Below are 15,558 nucleotides of genomic sequence, written 5' to 3'. Positions count from 1 at the left end.
ACTGGCTCTCCTGTAATTCCTCACCACAGATTCTCTTGGTTAGGGCTCATGAGAGATGGTGACCAGCAACAGCTGGAGGGATATACATTCCCTTATACCCTCTCTATGGGAAGAGGCCACCAACAAACACCGTGGCAGAAAAGACTTGCAGAAATATCGTGCAAGCCTCAGTGTACAAGAGTAGTTGTTTTGCTTCTGGCCTTCCTGCAAGCCTTTTGTTGAAATCTGTGACACGGTTGTTCCAAAGTGGCACTGTAATTCCTTTCGTATGCTGGGAGGAGGAGTGAGACTGAATGTCTTCTAAAGGTCAGAAGGCACAGCAAAGAAGCAGGATGAAATGTGTCTTGAGAAATCTATCTCGGAGGGCTCAGAAATTCCCCTCCTGGCGGCGGTTTGAGGGTAGAAGCATCTAGTAATGCACCAGTATAAACCCAACATCAGCATTCACCTTTCAGAGTGACTTGTAGGTGAAGAATGATAGCTTTGCAATGGGAAAGCAGCCTCAGTGGTAGAAAGCAAAATCCTACAAGGGAGGTGTCCAGGGCTAGTCTGGAAGAGAGGTGGTGTCTCAGAGCCCAGTCAGTTGGCCATATATTAGTCAACCTAACATATAAAAAGGATTCATGAGAATCTAGATAGACCACTTAACAAGAGGTCCAGTACCAATACTGAATTATCGTCACTTTTGTCATGGTCTTCTGTGAGCCTTCAGGGAATCAAATTTATGTTCCATTTTACATTGCACCAGTACCTGAAGTTATCTTCTCACACATTTTAGGCTTAGAGGGCTATCTTCTGAAGCTACATCTGGGATTTCTTGTTACAGATGTCAAATCATTTTTCATGCCAGCCACTTGAAAATGTTAATGATTTTAGCATGCCACTTAATCAACTTTTTAAAAATTCTAAGCACATGTACAATGCAACTGCAGAACAAAGTAAAGCTATTCCTGACAGTTCTGTAAATTTTTTGTGGTATACACTTAATAGAGCTGGTATGCTATCAGTAACCACAGTTTGAGACCCCCAACTGATCTCAGCCCCAAATATCCACCCAACACACAACTTTTCTACAGCTTGCATTCTCTGGTAAGGGCTAAACCTCGTTCCATTTATGAATCTTGTGAATGCTAGAATAGATCCAATCCAATAGGAACTACAAATAAGTGGAAATATACCATTTTGAGAACTATTCCAGCTTTCAAAACCTCATCATTCTATCATTGTAATCACTAAGGCTGGGTTGGCAGCAGCATGTCAGTCTAAAAGCTGCTTATATACTGCCCCACAGTGCTTAAAGCACACTCTGAGTAATTTACAGTTTAGTTATGCCGGCTACACATTGTTCCCCATCCCACCCTGGTGATCTGAGTATTCAGTGTACCGACCTCTGAAGGATGTAAGGCTGAATCAACCTCAAGCTAGCTAGCTACCTAAGCTCATCGGGATCAAACCCAGGTTGTGAGCAGAGTCTTAAGTCTTAATTTAAGCACTGCACCAAGAGACAATACCAGGAAGTAAGCCCTTTGAAGAACAGGACTGGACCACTTAAGTCCATCTTATGCAGCATCTTGCTTCTCAGAAGCCAATCAACTGCCTTCAGCATCCCACAGGTAGAATGAAAAGGCAAGTGTCCTCTCTTGTTTTTGCATCCTATAAAGTGATAGTGACATACCGCTTCTGAACCAGACTTCGGAAAAGTTAGCTTTTGAAATTGAATCCTTTGATAGTGGTGAATAGGAGATTGGAAGAAAGAAAGAAAGAAAGAAAGAAGGGAACTTTTCCAAGCTCAACATGTCTGTAGACCGATAGATCTATTCCTTGTGAATGTCTGATCTTATTTTTAAAGTCAGATTAGCCTTCATGAATACATGGGCAGAAGCATCTCTAAAAATAATTTTGTGCTATGTCAACTACTTCCTTTTGACTTCCCTGAATCTACTGGCAATTAGTTTTATTGGACGATCCAGCATTTTAACATTATAAAAGGGGAAAGAACCTTTTTTTATATACCATGCATAACCTCTATCATTTCCCCCTTGATCACATCTTGTTTTCCAAACTAAATTTCCCCTCTGCTGCCACTGATCTTTGGGTTTGCCCTTTCCCAGCTCTAAAATATGCCTTTTGATATGATGCAACCAAACTGTACAGAGGACCTGTTAATATGACTAAACCTGACACTTCCAGTGTTGCTGTGCAGAGTCAACATTTTCACTGAGCTCTTCACCACAACCTTAAGCACCCTTTCCCTACTTTTCTTTTCTGGTCAACACCAGTACAAACCCCAGTCTGTTTATGTAAGCTAGGAGGTTTTAGCCCTAAAGGAGAGCAATTTATACCTACGAAAACTATAGTCACAGATTTTCTGGAGAAGAAAGGTGGGGTATACATTTTAAACAAAATAAAATAGTGACACCTTGAGGACTAGCAATCTTTATTGGGTATAAGATTGCAGCCCATGAAACCTAATGCAACTTGTCAGTTTTCCCCACCCGTGGAAGCTCCTGTGGCTGACTGGCAAGGTGCTGGTCATATGTTGATCTCACAACCAGCACCTCATAAGTTTCCCATGCCAACTCTCATGATTTCAATTCCACACAAGAAAAGGAACAGTAGGAATCTAGCTGTAGTTTTTAAGGTGCCACAAAAGATTTATTTTCTCCCAAAGCCATAACAACACATGGGCTCCAGGTGTTCTTGAACTTTAAACTCTTAAGTCCCCACCTGCAGAGCTAATGTTTAGGAACTCTAGAAGTCCAATATTTAAGTCTGGAAACTACTATATAACTTCTTCATGGATTGCTGCCTTGTCGTGGCGAAGGGGCTTGAGTAACTCAGAGAAACTATGGGCTATGCCGTGCAGGGACACCCAAGACGGACAGGACATAGTGGAGAGTTCCGACTAAACGCAATCCACCTGGAGTAGGAAATGGCAAGCCACTCCAGTATCTTTGCCAAGAACGCCCCATGATCAGAAACAAAAGGCTAAAAGATATGACGCTGGAAGATGGGCCCCTCAGGTCGGAAGGCGTCCAACATGCTACTGAGGAAGAGCGGAGGACAAGTACAAGTAGCTCCAGAGCTAATGAAGTGGTTGGGCCAAAGCCGAAAGGACGCTCAGCTGTGGACGTGCCTGGAAGTGAAAGGAAAATCCAATGCTGCAAAGAAAAATACTGCATAGGAACCTGGAATGTAAGATCTATGAACATTGGGAAGCTGGAGGTGGTCAAACAGGAGATGGCAAGAATAAACATCGACATCCTGGGCATCAGTGAACTAAAATGGACAGGAATGGGCGAATTCAGCTCAGATGATTATCATATCTACTATTGTGGACAAGAATCCCGTAGAAGGAATGGAGTAGCCCTCATAGTCAACAAAAGAGTGGGAAAAGCTGTAATGGGATACAATCTCAAAAATGATAGAATGATGTCAATACGAATCCAAGGCAGACCATTCAACATCACAATAATCCAAGTTTATGCACCAACCAGCATTGCTGAGGAGACTGAAATTGAACAATTCTATGAAGATTTACAACACCTTCTAGAACTGACACCAAAGAAAGATGTTCTTCTCATTCTAGGGGACTGGAATGCTAAAGTAGGGAGCCAAGAGATAAAAGGAACAACAGGGAAGTTTGGCCTTGGAGTGCAGAACGAAGCAGGACAAAGGCTAATAGAGTTTTGTCAAGAGAATAAGCTGGTCATCACAAACACTCTTTTCCAACAACACAAGAGGCGACTCTATACATGGAAATCACCAGATGGGCAATATCGAAATCAGATTGATTATATTCTCTGCAACCAAAGATGGAGAAGCTCTATACAGTCAGCAAAAACAAGACCTGGAGCTGACTGCGGTTCTGATCATCAGCTTCTCATAGCAAAATTCAAGCTTAGACTGAAGAGATTAGGAAAAACCACTGGGCCACTCAGGTATAATCTAAACCAAATCCCTTATGAATACACAGTGGAAGTAAAGAACAGATTTAAGGAACTAGATTTGGTGGACAGAGTGCCTGAAGAACTTTGGACAGAGGCTCGTAACATTGTCCAGGAGGCAGCAACGAAAACCATCCCAAAGAAAAGGAAATGCAAGAAAGCAAAGTGGCTGTCCAACGAGGCCTTAGAAATAGCAGAGAGGAGAAGGGAAGCAAAATGCAAGGGAGATAGGGAAAGTTACAGAAACTTGAATTCAGACTTCCAAAGAATAGCAAGGAGAGACAAGAGGGCCTTCTTAAATGAACAATGCAAAGAAATAGAGGAAGAGAACAGAAAAGGAAAGACCAGAGATCTGTTCAGGAAAATTGGAGATATTAGAGGAACATTTTGCGCAAAGATGAACATGATAAAAGACAAAAATGGGAGGGACCTAACAGAAGCAGAAGACGTCAAGAAGAGGTGGCAAGAATACACAGAGGAATTATATCAGAAAGATTTGGATATCCCGGACAACCCAGACAATGTAGTTGCTGACCTTGAGCCAGACATCCTGGAGAGCGAAGTCAAGTGGGCCTTAGAAAGCCTGGCTAACAACAAGGCCAGTGGAGGTGATGGCATTCCAGTTGAACTATTTAAAATCTTGAAAGATGATGCTGTTAAGGTGCTACATTCAATATGCCAGCAAGTTTGGAAAACTCAACAGTGGCCAGAGGATTGGAAAAGATCAGTCTACATCCCAATCCCAAAGAAAGGCAGTGCCAAAGAATGCTCCAACTACCGTACAATTGCACTCATTTCGCACGCTAGCAAGGTTATGCTCAAAATCCTACAAGGTAGGCTTCAGCAGTATGTGGACCGAGAACTCCCAGAAGTACAAGCTGGATTCCGAAGAGGCAGAGGAACTCGAGACCAAATTGCTAACTTGCGCTGGATTATGGAGAAAGCCAGAGAGTTCCAGAAAAATATCTACTTCTGCTTCATTGACTATGCGAAAGCCTTTGACTGTGTGGACCACAGCAAACTATGGCAAGTTCTTAAAGAAATGGGAGTGCCTGACCACTTTATCTGTCTCCTGAGAAACCTATATGTGGGACAGGAAGCAACAGTTAGAACTGGTCATGGAACAACTGAGTGGTTCAAAATTGGGAAAGGAGTACGGCAAGGCTGTATATTGTCCCCCAGCTTATTTAACTTATATGCAGAATACATCATGCGGAAGGCTGGACTGGAAGAAACCCAAGCCGGAATTAAGATTGCCGGAAGAAATATCAACAACCTCCGATATGCAGATGATACCACTCTGATGGCAGAAAGTGAGGAGGAATTAAAGAACCTTGTAATGAGAGTGAAAGAGGAGAGTGCAAAAAACGGTCTGAAACTCAACATCAAAAAAACTAAGATCATGGCCACTGGTCCCATCACCTCCTGGGAAATAGAAGGGGAAGATATGGAGGCAGTGTCAAATTTTATCTTCCTGGGCTCCATGATCACTGCAGATGGAGACAGCAGCCCTGAAATTAAAAGGCGCCTTCTTCTTGGGAGGAAAGCGATGACAAATCTGGACAGCATCTTGAAAAGCAGAGACATCACCTTGCCAACAAAAGTCCGAATAGTCAAAGCTATGGTTTTTCCTGTCGTGATGTATGGAAGTGAGAGCTGGACCATAAAGAAAGCAGACCGCCGAAGAATTGATGCCTTTGAATTGTGGTGCTGGAGGAGGCTCTTGAGAATCCCCTGGACTGCAAGGAGAACAAACCTATCAGTTCTAAAGGAAATCAACCCTGAGTGCTCACTGGAAGGACAGATCCTGAAGCTGAGGCTCCAGTACTTTGGCCATCTAATGAGAAGAAAAGACTCCCTGGAAAAGACCCTGATGTTGGGAAAGTGTGATGGCAAGAGGAGAAGGGGACGACCAAGGATGAGATGGCTGGACAGTGTCTGCGAAGCAACCAACATGAACCTGACACAACTCCGGGAGGCAGTAGAAGACAGGAGGGCCTGGCGTGCTCTGGTCCATGGGGTCACGAAGAGTCGGACACGACTAAACGACTAAACACACACACAACTACTATATAAAGCCTTTATGCTTGCTGGTGATCATAAGGTATGTACTCCAATACTTGCAGGGCACCAACTTGGAAAAGCGTGACATAAATGGTCATTACTTCCACCAAACTGAAATAGCATCATGCATGTACCGTCACTACACAATCTGGTATACTGCAGAATATGCAAACGTCACAATCAACCCCCAAAGTTTCTTCTATGGTAATCAACCATAAAGGATGGGAATGGAATGAAAATAAGAGCAATATGGCCAGGCAGGGTGGTGGAGCCTAAAATACAGTATTGGGGCTGGTGGGTTTGCTGGTTCTGAACAATGGATAGTGAGCTACAGTGGTGCCTCGAATAGCGAGCGCCTCTATTAACGAAAAAACTGAATAGCGATGAGGTTTTCGGGGCATTTTTTCGCTTTGAATAGCAATGTTTCCTTTGGGCGATTATCGAATAGCGATCGTCGGGAAAAGCAAGCTTGCTGGCCAGGGAGAGATCGGCTCCCTCTTTTCACCCGACACTGAGTTCCCTTCGCGCTGGGCTGAGCTCCCCCCCCCCGCGCAAAGGGAACTCGCCATCGGTGCAAGGAGGGAACTGATCTCTTTCTGGCCAGCGAGCTTGCTTCTCGTTTGGAAAAGCAAGCTTGCTGGCCAGGGATAGATTGGCTCCCTCTTTTCATCCGACACTGAGTTCCCAAGGAGGGAGCCGATCTCTCCCTGGCCAGCGAGCTTGCTTTTCCAAACAAGGAAAAGCTGGCTTGCGTTTGGCCCACCAGTTACGAAGTCTTTGTTAACCCAATCTGACTTTGTTCTGACTCTTTATTAAGTTGTTGTTGAATCCCCCCCCCCCGTTGAGATGCATTTCAGTGGGGGAACCACGTTTTGAATAGCGATGTTTCCCATGGAGACTTTTGAATAGCGACAGCAATTCGTTCCAATTGGAACGGATTAGCCAGCTTTCAATGCATTTCAATGGGAAATCGCATTTCGAATAGCGATTAAATCCAATAGCAATGTTTTTTGTGGAATGCATTAACATCGCTATTATTTATTTATTTATTCCATTTATACCCCGCCTATCTGGTCATATTAGAGGCACCACTGTATTTTATATTTTGAGCTGAAGTCTAAGGTCACTACTTTTTGGTAGTGTGGCAATTATGAGAGGGGTTGTAACAACTGAACACATGTGCACATAAGCAGTCATAAGTTGAATCTATAGTATCTCCTGTTAGAAACATCTCAAGAAGCAAAGATAAAGTATCTTCCTCTGGCTAGAGAGCTACTCCAAGTCACAAGAGACAGCACAGTGTTAAACATATTAATGACGTGACAACTTTGTACAGTCTCACCCTATAGCAATAAAATGCTGTTTCACATTCAGAGATGCTGCCATGGAGAATCTGGCAACTGTCAGTAATCTATGAAACACCTACTCTCCCAGGAGCTAGAGGAAAACTTGCTTGTGCCAAGACGCTGAATGTAAGCTTTTTTTCTGCTGCTAGTAGTGCCAATTAATTGATGTAGATTACCCAGTGTTTCTCATATAGAGACAGTAGAGGAACCACAGAACAGAAGAGTTATCTTCAACTGTATCTGATGAGGGGGAGATGTGAAGGCTGTGGAAAAGAACAACTGAATGCAAATGACTGTGTGTCAGTCTAATTATTCTGGCTTGAACCTTCAGGGCATGTTTTTAAGACAGTCCTATGAACAATTCAGAGGAATGAAATGCATATGCCCTAGCTAATGTGTATGTTGCCTACTCACCTAATATCCTAGCATTTCTAACATCTCCAATGATGAGGAAACAGCACAGGTTTGCAAGACTGCTAAGGCACTGGAGTGCTTAATCTATGAAATTCCAGCAGTCTACTCAGAGATGACAGATTTTTCAGAAGCTTGTCCAGTCTCTTGCTTCTTTCTTTGCTGACCTATGATACCTGACACCATTGCTATATACTGAATTCTAGGGCACGGCGTTCCGTGTCCAGTCACGCTGGCCACGTGACCACAGAGGATTGTCTGCCAACAAAACGCTAGCTCTGTGGGATGGAAACGGAGATGACCGCCACCTAGAGTTGGACACAACTGGACGAATTGTCAAGGGAACCTTTAGGGCACGGAGGATAATTCATTGGCAGTAGGTAAATCCTCCTCCTCCTGGACAGCATTTCAAATGTCTGTAAGCAGCACTGAAAAATGTCCCCAGATGCACATGGCAATTTTCAGCTCTCCCATTATTTTATTTTCACATATTCTAAGGCAGAGGTGAAAACACTTTTACAGACTTTGAACTGCATTTTTTCATGGGCAATCTTTCAGGGCCTCCTTGCCAGGAATGGGAAGGGCTAGATCCACTGTCACTACTTCCCACCTACACACTTCCAGCAAATTCTCTTTTTGTTCTCTCAAGCGTGCACTTTGGTCTGCCTCTCCCAATTTCTCTCACACTTTGTACTTTTACCTTTCCCTTCCTGTCCCTGCTGCACACATGGCACTTTAGGCTGGGCTCCTGCTGGCACTAGAAGGATTTTAAGGTTTAATTTTCTGCATATGTGGGAAGATGTTATGTGAGAAACTCCTACCTAAAGGATGTAGCTACATTCTGTTCCAGTGATGTGCATACACTCCTGGCAGGATGCGGCAGCTGCCAGCAGGCAGGGTAACCCCTTCTTCTGCTCTTTCGTTTAGAGGTAGAGCATAAGATCAAAGGGTTATTTTAGCCAATCCTAGTTACAATTAGGTAACTAGTATCCTACCTGTCTCTCTCATAACATACTATGTAATCATGCTAAGTAAATAAAAGAGCTCTCCGGCGTTGTCAGCAGGCTCCACTGGCTTGGGACATCTGCTGTTGACTCCTTTGTCATTTAGCCTTCCTTTGTTCTGTGATCACCCACAATTGGCACCCAAACAGGGACATTGCCTGAGGCAATCAAAACAGCTCACCTCGCCAGGCACGGGCTCCAGATGTGTCCTTATTAGTTCAAGATGGGAAACACTCTCAGAGCACTTCAAAATCAACATACCTGTATGAAAGACCTGATTTACCATAAGTCCATGGTGTATCTGCCTCAGTATAGGATTTAATGAGAGAAATAGGTACGTACTGTGCTTGGTATCAGGAAGAGGGCAGCTTTACACTTTCAGATTGGGATAAAATTGGGAATAAACTGTACAAAGACCCTGTTGCTCCAGTTAAAGTCCTCCATATATGGCATCTTTGTTGGGATGCGATTTCAAAGATTGCGAACCCTTTGTTAGCCCAATCCTTAGCTAACCTTCCAACAGCCCCTCAGATTTTGCCACCCTCTAAGCCACCAGATCTCCATGAAAACAGAAAAAATCCTTCCTACGCAGCTCCTCCTGCCGCTCCTCCAACAGCCCCTTCTCCCCTTGCTCCTTCTCCCCTCCTCGTTCAGCAGTGCAGCAATGTTATCTGATGTTATGGCCCAAGGAAGCCCGGAGGATGTTGCTGCTGCCCTCCCCCCTTATGTCTGTTTGTCCCATGGTTCACAACAATCAGGGACAGCAATCAGGTCCTCCCCTTGCCACGTTTAAAGAGTTGAAAAAAAGTGTAGTTGAAAACAGTCTCCATAGCAGTTTTACTCTTGGCCTGGTTGATGAGCTACAAGGAAATGGAAATCTTATTCCAGCTGACTGGAAAGCCTTGGTTAAAGCTATGCTCATTCCTGTGCAATATGTATTGTTTATGCAGGAATGGAAAGCTCCCGCTGTGATTCTGGCCATGGATAATTTACAAAACAATATTGCTGTGTCTGCATATGTGTTAAATGGAGATTGACTTTATCACCATAGCAGAGCAGATGACCATCCCTAACAGGGGATTGGCACAAGTGGGTGACATTGTTAAAGCAGCCTGGTTAAAAATCCTTGACAAAGATACTCCTTTAGGGTCTTTTGCCAATTTGCACCAGGGTCCTACAGAGGACTCTGTCTTTCATTAACAAATTGCAAAGAGCGATTGAATGGCAGGTGGGGGAATACTGAGGCTGCTGATATTTTGATGAAACAGCTGGCATTTGAAAATGCTAACATGGATTGTAAAATGGTCCTTCAGGCTGTTTACAATAAACCAGTCTGACATTGCTGCCATGCTAAAATTATGTCAGAATATTGGGACAGAAACTCACAAGACATAGCTTTTGGCCACAGCCATGACTACCTTCCTTGAACCCCACCCGAGATCATAAATGTTTTTCCTGTGGCAAGGAAGGGCACTTCAGATGGGAATGCAGATCAACCCCCCAAAAATAATAAACACCTTTCTAAAGAATTCCCCCTGTGTCAGAAAGGTTATCACTGGGCCAATCAATGCCGATCTGTTCCAACACCAGGAAACTCCAAGTCAGGTGGACCTCCAGCCCCGGGTCAAGTGGGGGAAACTCAGTGAATACTACCCCAGTTCAAGAAATCCAACCTGCTACTATTAAAAATACCAGTCATGATCTGATCACAGCCGAATAAGTCAACTATCAATTCCCTCTAGCTGTCTATAAAGTCAAAACAGTACATCATGGTCCAATACCCCAAGACACTCTGGGTCTCATTCTCCCCCGCTCTAGCATCTCTGTACAGGGTTTATTTGTTGTACCAGGCGTCATTGATGGGGATTATGAGGAAACCCTAATTATTCAAACCTGGTCTAATATACCACAAGTCCTTCCTGCAGGTGAATCTATTGCTCAGTAGTAGTTGTTTCCATTAACACAGATGGGTCCTTCTAACAACCCTCGTAGTGGGGATTTTGGTTCTACTCAAGTTGCTGCTTTAACTACCATTGCGCACTCACAGCCCCGACTCCCTCTTAAATGGGATCACTTGTTCTTAATGGCCTGATTGATACAGGAGCTGACATTACCATTACTGCAAAGAAAGACTGACCAGAAAGCTATCCCACCCAGCCAGTGCATTTGGGGAGTTGGAGGCTATGAGCAAGCCCAGAAAAGCCTTCAGCTCATTGTTTTGGAAAGTCTAGGTAACTCTCCTAGACAAGTCACAATCACTCCTTACATTCTGCCTATTCCCTTTTCCATCTGGAGTCGGGATCTCTTGAAAAAGGTTGATGCAAAATCGCAGACAAATTTATAATACAGGCCTCTATGCAGCTTTGCCTTTAACATGGCTCCCTGGACCAGTTCGAAAGCATGTAAATGCGAGTAGATAAATAGGTACCACCTCGGTGGAAAGGTAAACAGCGTTCCGTGTATAGCCGCACTGGCCATGTGACAACGGAAACTGCCTTTGGACAAACGCTGGCTCTACGGCTTGGAAACGGGAATGAGCACCGCCCCCTAGAGTCGAACACGACTAAAATGTCAAGGGGAACCTTTACCTTTACCTGCCCTTAAAAACAGACAGATTGGATTTGTCTTCAGTGTGGAAGAGACTGTCACTCTCGAATTGGTCTTCTCAGCCACACCAGATGCTGTTCCAAGACCTCCATACAGAGCACGATACCATAGTCTCTCGAGACTGAAGGATGCCTACTGCCCTGTCTATACCTCTCACGCCTTTACCACTTTCTGCAACGAATGGAACATTCAACTTTAACTGCACAGGACAGGCTATTGTAGAATGAGCACACCACTCTTTCAAATTTCTCCTTTCAAAACAAGCAAAAAACAGAGGGATTAAGCCCCAAGATGTTCAAGATGTAGTATCAATAGCATTATTCACATTAAATCATTTAACTGTACCCAGTAGAGAAACACTTTTGTAAAGAAATCCCCATGAGAAGGCCGCTGGTGACTTATAAGCAACCTCCATAACCTCAGTGGGAGGATCAGGCCCTTTACTAACATGGGGTTGTAGCTATGCTGCTGTGCTTACTCCCACAGGTCCTTTGTGGTTCCTAGCTCAGTGTGTGAGGCCATATCGTGGGAAGAATGAGTTAGCATCGCAACCTGCTGAACACGATTCCAGAATTCAACCCAGCGATGGCTCTGGAGCAGGACCAGATGACTGCAAATCAGCAGATGATCTCAGAAACCCCTGAAATTTTTCTAGCAGCCATTATCTCACAGGTGAATGCCAACTCCGTGACACTGTTGTGTTCTCATTTTTGGAATTATGCTCCTCATACTCCTTATACGTTCCTGTTGCTTTATTCAATGTATACCAACCTTCTTTTCCCTGATAACTACCTGTCTCAAAAATTCAACCTCAGGCCTTGGCCAAAAAGACTTTTATGTAGTTCGCAAATATATGAAAGAATGTGTGCCTTTGCTTAACAAACAAACAAAAGAAAAAGAAAAAGAAAAAAAGAGGGGGAAATGTGGGAAACTTCTGCTTAAAGGTTGTAGCTACCTTCTGTTCCAGTGACGTGCATACACTTCTGTCATACACTCCTGGCAGCTGCCAGCAGGTGGGGTAACCCCTTATTCTGCCCTTTTGCTTAGGTAGAGCATAAGGTCAAAGGGTTATTTTAGCCAATCCTACTTATGATTAGGTGACTAGTATTTATGGAAAAGATCATTCTACATCCCAATTCCAAAGTAGGGCAGTGCCAAAGAATGCTCCAACTATTGTATAATTGCACTCATTTCATACGCTAGCAAGGTTATGCTCAAAATCCTCCAAGGTAGGCTTCACCAGTATGTGGACTGAGAACTCCCAGAAGTACAAACTGGATTTCGAAGGGGCAGAGGAACTAGAGACCAAATTTTTAACATGTGCTGGATTATGGAAAAAGCCAGAGACAAACATCTACTTCTGCTTCAGTGACCACGCAAAAGCCTTTGACTGTGTGGACCACAGCAAACTATAGCAAGTTCTTAAAGAAATGGGAGTGCCTGACCACATTATCTATCTCCTGAGAAATCTATATGTGAGACAGGAAGCAACAGTTAGAACTGGATATGGAACAACTGATTGAGAAAGGACTACTACAAGGCTACATATTGTCCCCCTGCTTATTTAACTTATATGCAGAATACATCATGTAAAAAGCAAGACTGGATGAATCCCAAGCCAGAATTAAGACTGCCGGAAGAAATATCAACAACCTCTGATATGCAGATACTGTACGACTCTGATGGCAGAAAGTGAGGAGGAATTCAAGAACCTCTTAATGAGGGTGAAAGAGGAGAGTGCAAAAAACGGTCTGAAGCTCAACCTAAAAAAAAACTAAGATCATGGCCATTGGTCCCATCACCTCCTGGCAAATAGAAGGATAAGATCTGGAGGCAGTGACAGATTTTACTTTCTTGGGCTTCGTGATCACTGTGGATGGTGACAGCAGCCATGAAATTAAAAGACACCTGCTTCTTGGGAGGAAAATGATGACAAACCTCGACAGCATCTTAAAAAGCAGAGACATCACCTTGCCAACTAAAGTCCGCATTGTCAAAGCTATGGTTTTTCCTGTAGTGATGTATGGAAGTCAGAGCTGGACCATAAAGAAAGCAGACCGCCGAAGAATTGATGCCTTTGAATTGTGGTGCTGGAGGAGGCTCTTGAAAGCCCCCTGGACTGCAAGGAGATCAAACCTATCTATTTTGAAGGAAATCAACCCTGAGTGCTCAGTGGAAGGACAGATCCTGAAGCTGAGGCTCCAATACTTTGGCTATCTCATGAGAAGAGAAGACTCCCTGGAAAAGACCCTGATGTTAGGAAAGTGTAAAGGCAAGAGGAGAAGGGGACGACAGAGGACAAGAGTTTCAATTGTTGAGACCTGATGATGTGGACAGGGTGCTTGGATCTGTCCGTTCTACCACCACTCCGCTCGACCCTTGCCCATCCTGGCTAATTGGAAGATCAGCCAGGGGGGTTCGCACCTGGGTCCAGGAGGCCGTGAATGCCTCTCTGAGAGAGGGAGTGGTCCCTACCGCCTTGAAAGAGGCGGTGATTCGACCACTCCTTAAAAAGCCTAACCTGGACCCAAGGCTGGTGGTCAACTGCCGACCAGTGGCGAACCTCCCTTATTTGGGCAAGGTGTTGGAGCGGGTTGTGGCCGGGCAACTCCAGGCGCTGCTGGATGAAACGGATTTTCTGGATCCATTTCAATCGGGTTTCAGGCCGGGTTTTGGTACAGAGACTGCCTTGGTCGCCCTGTACGATGACCTTTGCCGGGAGAGAGACAGGGGGAGTGTGACCCTGTTGATACTCCTGGACCTCTCAGCGGCTTTCGACACCATCGACCATGGTGTCCTTCTGGATAGGCTGGCTGGGTTGGGAGTTGGGGGCACTGTTTTACAGTGGTTCCGCTCCTTCCTGGCTGACCGTGTCCAGAGGGTGGTGCTGGGGGACAGTTGCTCTGCCCCATGGCATTTATGTCATGGGGTTCCTCAGGGCTCAATACTGTCCCCCATGCTGTTCAACATCTACATGAAACCGCTGGGAGAGGTCATCAGGAGGTTTGGGCTGAGGAGTCAGCAATATGCTGACGATACTCAGCTCTACCTCTCGTTTTCCACCAATCCAGGTGAGGCAGTTTCTGTGCTGAACTCGTGTCTGGACCTGATAATGGACTGGATGAGGGTTAATAAATTGAAACTCAATCCAGACAAGACGGAAGTGCTGTTAGTGGGTGCTTCGCCGGACAGGCTGGAGGGCCATTTCCCTGCCCTGAATGGGGTTACACTCCCCCTAAGGGACATGGTCCGCAGCTTGGGGGTGCTCCTGGACCCCAGTCTAACACTGGAAGCCCAGGTGGACTCGGTGGCCAGGGGCGCCTTCCTTCAGCTGCGGAAATTATACCAGCTACGGCCCTACCTGGACGAGCGGAGTCTCATGACAGTCACACATGCACTGGTAACATCCCGCATAGATTACTGCAATGCGCTTTACGTGGGGCTGCCTTTGAAGACGGTCCGGCGACTGCAACTGGTCCAGAATCGAGCTGCGCGGCTGGTGAGTGGTGCAGCTGCCACGGAACATATCAAGCCGATTCTGTATAAGTTACATTGGCTACCAGTTGCTGCCCGGGCCCAATTCAAAGTGCTTGTTTTGACATATAAAGCCCTAAACGGCTTGGGCCCTGGATACCTGAAGGACCGCCTCCTTCCATATGAACCTACCCGGCAGTTAAGATCTAGCCAGGGGGCCCTTTTGAAAGAGCCGTCCCTTAAGGAGGTAAGAGGGACGGCTTGTAGACAAAGGGCCTTTTCGGCAGCTGCCCCCAGACTATGGAATGCCCTCCCGACTGAGATTCGTCTGGCGCCGACGCTGATGACATTTCGGCGCCAGGTCAAAACCTTCCTGTTCCAGAAGGCTTTTAACTGAAATAATATTAGCTGTGGGTCTGATGGCAATTTTAATTGTATTTTAATTGTATTTTAATTATTTTATCTTTTGCTGTATTGAATTTTAATTATTGTAAGCCGCCCAGAGACCTCTGGGTAGTTTGGGCGGCATATAAATTGAATAAATAAATAAATAAATAAATAAAGATGAATGGACAGTGTCATCGAAGCTACCAACATGAATTTGACCCACCTCCGGGAGGCAGTGGAAGACAGGAGGGCCTGGCGTGCTCTGGTCCATGGGGTCATGCAGAGTAGGACATGACTTAATGACTAAGCAACAACAAA

This window comes from Pogona vitticeps, chromosome 3 (genome assembly GCF_051106095.1).
Source record: "Pogona vitticeps strain Pit_001003342236 chromosome 3, PviZW2.1, whole genome shotgun sequence".
Lineage (NCBI taxonomy): Eukaryota > Metazoa > Chordata > Lepidosauria > Squamata > Agamidae > Pogona > Pogona vitticeps.
The sequence above is the reverse complement of the archived record's forward strand: the minus strand, read 5'-3'. Positions refer to the sequence as shown.